The sequence below is a fragment of the Triticum dicoccoides genome, chromosome 6B, assembly GCF_002162155.2.
Source record: "Triticum dicoccoides isolate Atlit2015 ecotype Zavitan chromosome 6B, WEW_v2.0, whole genome shotgun sequence".
Classification (NCBI taxonomy): domain Eukaryota; kingdom Viridiplantae; phylum Streptophyta; class Magnoliopsida; order Poales; family Poaceae; genus Triticum; species Triticum dicoccoides.
In genome coordinates, this window is record NC_041391.1 from 508,253,767 (window position 1) to 508,262,948 (window position 9,182).

The window sequence follows — 9,182 nt, forward strand, 5'->3', positions numbered from 1 at the left end:
AACACTTTTTACTAAAAGGGTTAATGGTGAACTATTTGTGTGCCAAATCTATGTTGATGATATTATATTTGGTTCAACTAACCCTCATTTTAGTGAAAAGTTTGGGAAGCTAATGTCGGAGAAGTTTGAGATGTGTATGATGAGTGAACACAAATTCTTTCTTGGGTTGCAAATCAAGCAAACTAAGGAAGGTACTTTTGTCTCTCAAACAAAGTACACCAAGGACTTATTCAAGAAGTTCAATATGCAAGAATGCAAAGGTATGACTACACCCATGCCTACTAGTGGACATCTTGACTTAACCAAAGATGATGAACCGGTTGATCAAAAGGTTTATCGCTCTATGATTGGTTCATTGTTATACCTATGTGCTTCACGTCCCGATATTATGCTAAGTGTGTGCATGTGTGCATGATATCAAGCTGCTCCTAAAGAATGTCACCTTAAGGCCGTGAAAAGGATAGTGAGATACTTAATCCATACACCAAATTTTGGCATTTGGTATCCTAAGAGGGCCTCTTTCGATCTTGTTGGCTACTCCGACTCGGACTATGCCGGAGACAAGGTTGATAGAAAGTCCAATTCGGGTACCTGTCAATTTCGTGGTAGATCTCTTGTGTCTTGGTCTTCCAAGAAACAAAACTCGGTATCCTTATCTACCGCCGAAGCGGAATACATTGCCGCTGGTTCATGTTGTGCTCAATTACTTTGGATGACACAAACTCTTAAAGATTATGGATTTTTATGTGAAACATGTTCCATTGCTTTGTGACAATGAAAGTGGTATCAAAATTGGTCATAATCATGTGCAACATTCTCGAACTAAGCATATTGAAGTTCGTCATCATTTCATTCGAGATCATGTTGCTAAGGGTGACATTGATCTTAAGCATGTTCGCACCGAAAAGCAATTAGCGGATATATTCACTAAACCTCTTGATGAGAAAGTGTTTTGTAGGTTAAGAGGAGAATTGAACATCATTGATGCTTCAAACTTGGAGTAGAAACTCCATTGGATACATGCAAGACATGAGCTTATGACTAATCCTTGATATTTCTCTTATGATGAAAATCTTATGGCTTGGATATATTTGTATCTTGCATGTTATTTAACCCATGTAGGTACTTGGTTGAATCAAATTCCATGAGATTGTAACCTACTCATATCTTGAGCAATCTCTACATCACCAAGTCTCTACACTATGGTGGTTGAAGACAAGGAAGCACGGAACCATTTAAACATATCCTTTGACAAATTCTATGTTGAGCTTCATGATTGTCATTGTTGCATACACAAGTGCTCTTCCTTGCACGAACTAACCCATGTAGGTAGATGGACTCAAATTCCAAGTGGTGCTCCAAATTCTTGATGAGCTACATCAACCTTGAGCAACCCACACAAGCTCAACTACATGGACAACACCACCAACCAAGGTATGTTATTCCATTTTAGAGAAGCTTTACTCCAATTCATGAGTTAAAGCAACTCGACAAGATGTGAATACATCAAGATGCTTAAACGAAAAATGGCAACCCCATTTTGAGCTTAAATGATGAGTATGACCTATGATCAAGTGATCTCACTTGACTCCTAAGTCAATATACTCTAACATAGGTGACTTTGTCGCCGACCATCTCTAGATGAAGTTCTCTTGTGTTCTCTTCTGTGTTTTTGCATTTGTCTCATGCATATTTGTTTCCCCTTTCAAGAAAAAACCTTCATCTAGATTCTTTTCTGTTTGCTCTGCATTTTCTGCATCAAATTCATTGCATATCATTCAGTTAATTCCTTGCAAATCTTTGTGAGATATTATTAGTCTAGTGAGCTGAGGTGACAAGTGTTTTCTCTGTGATGAACTCGGTTCCACCGATTTGTTATTTTCGGTCCAACCGAATACTTCCGGTACCACCGAAGCATACCACTCGGTGCCACTGATTTCACAACAGGAAGAACAGTTTGCCACTTATTCTGTGTTTCTTTTGATCCAGCTCCACTCAATGAATCTTGTCCTCTTCAAGCATCACATTTTTATCATTGCTTTATGTTGACTCAAGGATCAAACCCATTCACGACAAATTCCAGAGGGGGAGATAGAGAGATTACATCTTTATCAAGCCCTTCTTGGAAATTGATGTCAAAGGGGGAGAGAGAGATCACATCAAAGCTTATCATTTAGAGAGAGAGAGAGAGAGAGTATCACCTTCTCAGGGGGAGAGGGATCTCCAGGGGGAGAGAATACTAGTAGAGAGTATTTCTCAAGGATCCCATATGCTTGGTGTTCAAGAGGAGAGATGCCACATATCTCCTCTTGAACACCAAGCATATGGGATCCTTGAGAAATACTCTCTACTAGTATTCTCTCCCCCTGGAGACCCCTCTCCCCCTGAGAAGGTGATACTCTCTCTCTAAATGATAAGCTTTGATGTGATCTCTCTTGGTAAATGATAAGCTTCTCGAGGGGAAAGACATGTTAATATGTGCTTATTTGCATTAGCTTGCATTAGCTCTGTTCATTTATATCTTTCAGCTCTGATTTTCTTATTCCTATCTTCTCCCAGTATCCCATGATAGATTCATGGGGAGAAAAACATCTAAGGAAAAGAAATCATTCAAATTCATTGCATATCTTTACTCTTGGGGACATGTCTAATCCAATGTAGTACTTAGTACTCACTCTATACATGTCATCCCAGTCTTGGTATTCTTGTGGTTTCTTCTGTTTGCTCTGGCTAGTAGATGTATCTGTGTTATCTAACCTTGTTTACGCAGGTTCATTCCATCCTAAGCCAACTCAAGACTACAAGGTAAGTATATGCATCACAATCATGTGTATGAGGAATTCTTGCTGATGTACATACTATTTGCAAGAAGGACTCATGGGCATGAAGGTATTTCCTTTAATACTTTTTGCTCTGATGCATATGGCCAAGATACATGTAACCCATTGCCTGCTCTATCATGATTATGCTATCACATGCTTCTATATTCCATATTCACATGATTGCATATATGTAGGGGGAGCCTATGCTTGTTACATGTCTTTCCAAAGCTTTAATTGTTGTTCTTTATATCTTTGTCTAAAGCTTTGATGTATGTTGTCATCAATTACCAAAAAGGGGGAGATTGAAAGCACAAGTGCTCCCTAGGTGGTTTTGGTAATTAATGTCAACATATCTCTTGTTGGACTAATACTTTTATCTAGTATGTTTCACATAAGTTCAACAATGGAGTGGCATGGACTAAAGGATGTGGGAACTCCTTCAAGATGCTAAGGACAAAGGATTGGCTAAAGCTTCAAGCTCAAGACTCTTCATTTTACATTTTAGTGATCCAAGATCACATTGAGTCTATAGGAAAAGCCAATACTATCAAGGAGGGATGAGGTGTTGCTTAATGAGCCTCTTGCTTCAAGTGCTTAGTGATATGCTCCAAATACCCTCAACTACTTTCCCACTTCCACACATATGTCCTAAACCTAAAGTCAAACTTGGCCCCACTGATTCTATCCATCTGGCGCCACCAAGTTTTGATGACATAGCCACTGCCACAAACCCTAGGAAAATCGGTCTCACCGATAGGGATCTCGGTCTCACCAAGATGGGATTGTAATCTCTTTGTGTATGTCTATTATCAAAATCGGTCTCACCGAGTTTGAGCAATCGGTACTACCGAGATTACAATGCAAACTCTCTGGTTAACTTATTACCAAAATCGGTCCCACCGAGTTTGAGTAATTGTTCCAACCGAGTTTGCCTGACCAACTCTCTGGTTAGCTAATTACCAAAATCAGTCTCACCGAGTTTGTGTAATCGGTCTCACCGAGATTACGTTATGCCCTAACCCTAACCATATCGGTCCTATCGAGTTGCATTTTGGTCCCACCGAAAGTCCTAACGGTCACTAGATTTGTTGAATCGGTCCGACCGAGTTTCTCAATTCGGTCCCACCGAGTTTGGGAAATTGTGTGTAATGGTTAGATTTTGTGTGGAGGCTATATATACCCCTCCACCTCCTCTTCATTAGTGGAGAGAGCCATCAGACTGAACCTACACTTCCAGCATACATTTTCTGAGAGAGAACTACCTACTCATGTGTTGAGGCCAAGATATTCCATTCCTACCATATGAATCTTGATCTCTAGCCTTCCCCAAGTTGCTTTCCACTCAAACCCTCTTTCCACCAGATCCAAATCCTATGAGAGAGAGTTGAGTGTTGGGGAGACTATCATTTGAAGCACAATAGGAAGGACTTCATCATCAACACACCATTTGTTACTTCTTGGAGAGTGGTGTCTCCTAGATTGGCTAGGTTTCACTTGGGAGCCTCTGACAAGATTGTGGAGTTGAACCAAGGAGTTTGTAAGGGCTAGGAGATCGCCTACTTCGTGAAGATCTACCGCTAGTGAGGCAAGTCCATCGTGGGCGACGGCCATGGTGGGATAGACAAGGTTGCTTCTTCGTGGACCCTTCGTGGGTGGAGCCCTCCGTGGACTCACGCAACCGTTACCCTTCGTGGGTTGAAGTCTCCATCAACGTGGATGTACGATAGCACCACCTATCGGAACCACGCCAAAAACATCCATGTCTCCAATTGCGTTTGAATCCTCCAAACCCTTCCCTTTACATTCTTGCAAGTTGCATGCTTTACTTTCCGCTGCTCATATACTCTTTGCATGCTTGCTTGATATGTGTCGTGAATGTTAAACTTGTGCCTAAACTCCACTTAAACTTTAAAAAGGTTAAAAACTGCAACTTTGGCTCTTAGTGTCTAATCACCCCCCCCTCTAGACACCTCTTCTCAAGGTCCTACAGTGTGGCAAGCCACAAGTGTGGCAATGAAACAAACACATGCCTAAGATATTGTGGCACGCCTAAGCTTAGGCGTGGCAACCTTAGGTTGCAAACCAGACATGCCCTTAAGCATAATGCACAAACTACCAGAATCTCATGCATGCAATGCACGTGTACCTTACTTGTTGGTAGTAGTAAGAAACAAATTCTGGGTTTGGCACGAGCTCGTACTGCAGGAGCACCACAAGGCCTGCCTTGGGTGTTACATTTCCCTATCGAGGCCCACAGGACCAAGCTTCAGTGGCTTAGTGCACCGGCCTATGAGTCAATGACATGCGGACCTTAAATGCGGCTGGCCCTGATACGTCTCCGTCGTATCTATAATTTTTTATTGTTCCATGCCAATATTATTCAACTTTCATATACTTTTGGCAACTTTTTATATTATTTTTGGGACTAACATATTGATCCAGTGCCCAGTGCCAGTTCCTGTTTGTTGCATATTTTATGTTTGGCAGAAAACCCATATCAAATGGAGTCCAAACGGGATAAAAACGGACGGAGAATATTTTTGGAATATTTATGATTTTTGGGAAGAAGAATCAACACGATACGATGCCCGAGGGGGCCACGAGACAGGGGGCACGCCCCAGGGGGGCAGACGCGCCCCTAACCCTCGTGGGCACCTCGTAAGGCAGTTGCTTCTCTTCTTTTGCCGCAAGAAAGCTAATTTTCGGAGAAAAATCTGGGCAAAGGTTTCAATCCAATCGGAGTTACGGATCTCCGGATATATAAGAAACGGTGAAAGGGCAGAATCAGAGAGCGCAAAAATAGAGAGAGACAGGGAGACAGATCCAATCTCGGAGGGGCTCTCGCCCCTCCCACGCCATGGAGGCCATGGACCAGAGGGGAAACCCTTCTCCCATCTAGGGAGAAGGTCAAGGAAGAAGAAGAAGAAGGGGGGCTCTCTCCCCCTCGCTTCCGGTGGCACCGGAACGCCGCCCGGGGCCATCATCATCACCGCGATCTACACCAACACCGCTGTCATCTTCACCAACATCTCCATCACCTTCCCCCATCTATATTCAGAGGTCCACTCTCCCGCAACCCCCTGTACCCTCTACTAGAACATGGTTCTTTATGCTTCATATTATTATCCAATGATGTGTTGCCATCCTACGATGTCTGAGTAGATTTTCGTTGTCCTATCGGTGATTGGTGAATTGATATGATTGGTTTAATTTGCTTGTGGTTATGTTGATGTCCTATTGTGCCCTTCGTGTCACGCAAGCGTGAGGGATTCCCGCTGTAGGGTGTTGCAACACGTTCATGATTCGCTTATAGTGGGTTGCTTGAGTGACAGAAGCATAAACCCGAGTAAGGGGGTTGTCGCGTATGGGATAAAGGGGACTTGATGCTTTAATGCTATGGTTAGGTTTTACCTTAATGATATTTAGTAGTTGCGGATGCTTGCTAGAGTTCTAATCATAAGTGCATATGATCCAAGAAGAGAAAGTATGTTAGCTTATGCCTCTCCCACATAAAACTTGCTATCGGTCTAGTAAAGTAGTCAATTGCTTAGGGACAATTTCACAACTCCTACCACGACTTTTCCACACTCTATATATTTACTTTATTGCTTATTTATCTAAACAGCCCCTAGTTTATATTTACGTGCTCTTTATTATGTTGCAAACCTATCCAACAACACCTACAAAGTCCTTCTAGTTTCATACTTGTTCTAGGTAAAGCGAACGTTAAGCGTGCGTAGAGTTGTATTGGTGGTCGATAGAACTTGAGGGAATATTTGTTCTACCTTTAGCTCCTCATTGGGTTCGACACTCTTACTTATCGAAAGAGGCTACAATTGATCCCCTATAGTTGTTGGTTATCAGGCCCACATGTCATTCTCATGGTGGTGGCGTGGTTCGCGACTCACTCATTCGAGATGAACCATCCGGTGGTGGCATGGCCATGGTGAGGGTGCCACAGATGGGCATCAGGGCGTTACGGGGCGTAGATGGCCACAGCGGCGGGTCCTACCTGTAGTACAGAAGTACTCCAGCCGAGGATTGATGCTTGGGATGAAATGTGTCATAGCCGCTGGATGAAAATTCGATGGTGCGGGAGTACGGATCGGAGCACAGGAGCGGAGCAGGCAAACCATGTCCAATCGGGTGTGGCTGTGTTAGAAAGTTGATGGTCGCCGCAGTTTAGCTGGGCCGCATGTCATGCACACAAAGGCAGAGGAGCGGTGGGGCCGAGAGGGATGAGGCGCACGTCGGGGGGGACGTCGTGTCGTGGGTTGGAGCGGCGTCGTGGGAATCACGTGTGGGTGCGGTAGTGGTAGAAACAAGAAACCTGATGGTCACCGTGGTTCAACTTCCATGGACAAGCTATCATGTCTGCTGACACATGTATATCAAAACTAGAGTGTTTATATTTCAAGCCCGTGAACAAGTATTATTCTACTACTTTGGATCCATTGCAACGCACAGGCCAACACATTGGTAGTAGTAGTCCCTATCTCTATCTCTACTCTACTCTTATAAAAACAGAGTTGGTGATGATGGTGTGCCTGCCATCCTACAATATAGGCCGCCCGATTTATAACTAACGGATAGGAAGAAAACTATGGCAATTTTGCAAAAAGATATCTACACCCCTCTCCACATGTTCAAATAAGGCCTTCCCTTGTTCATCCTTTTCTCTCACAAGATAAACTACTCGTACAAATGCATCTTGATGTTCCGTGCAACGCACGAGGAGGTTTCCTTTGGGGTCTCTCCAGCGCGGCATGGCCGTAGTTGCAAGTTGACGCTCCTTGAGATGCCGACGTTAAGGGGCACTCGGATTTCCTCCGATGTGCAGGTAAGATGAGTTTGATCACGTAGTAAATGCATTTTAAAGACTACTTCCGTGTCCATTTCCTAATTCTCCCCCTGCCCACTGTTTCACAGGTTAGGCTCGGTGCGAGTGGAGATTGGCTTGCATATGTACGGGAGGGTACCAACATCAATTTGCACAACATTTACAACGGTGACACCATTCCCGTAGAACCTTTGTCCAACATTGGGATCAGCCATGCAATGGGCCACCACCTGAATTGGTACGATGGAACCACGGTGAGATTGAAGAAGATAGCACGAACCTTGCACATGGCAGTTAAAGGTGGACCATGCTGTCTGCGGCCGATTTGTTGCCGTACAAGTACGAAGACGCTGTGCTCCTTTCTAACCGCATCTTCGCGGTGACAAACCAGGGGACTTGTTTTGTATGGGACACATCCTACGGTATACTCCCTCTCTCCCAGTTTAATTATTTTGAATTTTTTTCGTTTTATAAGTTTCAAATTCAAATTTAGAGGTCCCCATCACATGTTGAGATTACATTGTCATTAAATCGTTGTGTGCATGTATAGTACAGAAACAAATCTCGAGTTTGGCACGAGTTCATGCAGCGGTAGCACCACAAGGCCTGGTGCAGGAGTTACATTTCCCTCTCAGGGCCCTCGGGACTGAGCTTCAATGCCTTACTACACCTGCCTTTGAGTCAATAACATGTGGACCTAATAGGTGGCTGGTCCACATGTAATGCTTCCGAAGGCAGAGGGGCAGTGGGGCCGAGAGGGGTGAGCCGCCGGTCGGGGGACGTGCCGTGTCATGGGTTCGAGCGGCGTCGTGGGAATCACGTGCGGCTGTGGTAGAAATTTGATGCTCACCGCATTTCAGGTGCCCCACATGTCATGCACACAAAGGCAGAGGGGCGGTGCGGCCGAGAGGGGTGAGGCGCACGTCGGGGGACGTGGTGCCATGGGTTGGAGCGGTGTTGTGGGAAGCGTGAGTGGTAGTGGATGAAATATGATAGTCGCCGTAGTTGAACTTCCATGGACAAGTTGTCATGTCTACGGACACAGGCATTTCATACCGATCACTAGAAGGAGTAGTAGAGAAAGCTAGGTGGATAAATAGTTCCTTATAGTCAAGCGGACCCACGCTACTACTTGTTCCAAAGACATGCACACCATTGAGATAGTCCATCTATATCAATATACACCGAGAGGGAACAATTTTTTTACAAGAGAGGAAACAGTTCATCCATCCATAAATGCCCTGTTACTGGTGCAGCCTCTTCTTCTTCTTCTTCTTCTTCTTCTTCTTCTTCTTCTTCTTCTTCTTCTTCTTCTTCTTCTTCTTCTTCTTCTTCTTCTTCTTCTTCTTCTTCTTCTTCTTCTTCTTCTTCTTCTTCTTCTTCTTCTTCTTCTTCTTCTTCTTCTTCTTCTTCTTCTTCTTCTTCTTCTTCTTCTTCTTCTTCTTCTTCTTCTTCTTCTTCTTCTTCTTCTTCTTCTTCTTCTTCTTCTTCTTCTTCTTCTTCTTCTTCTTCTTCTTCTT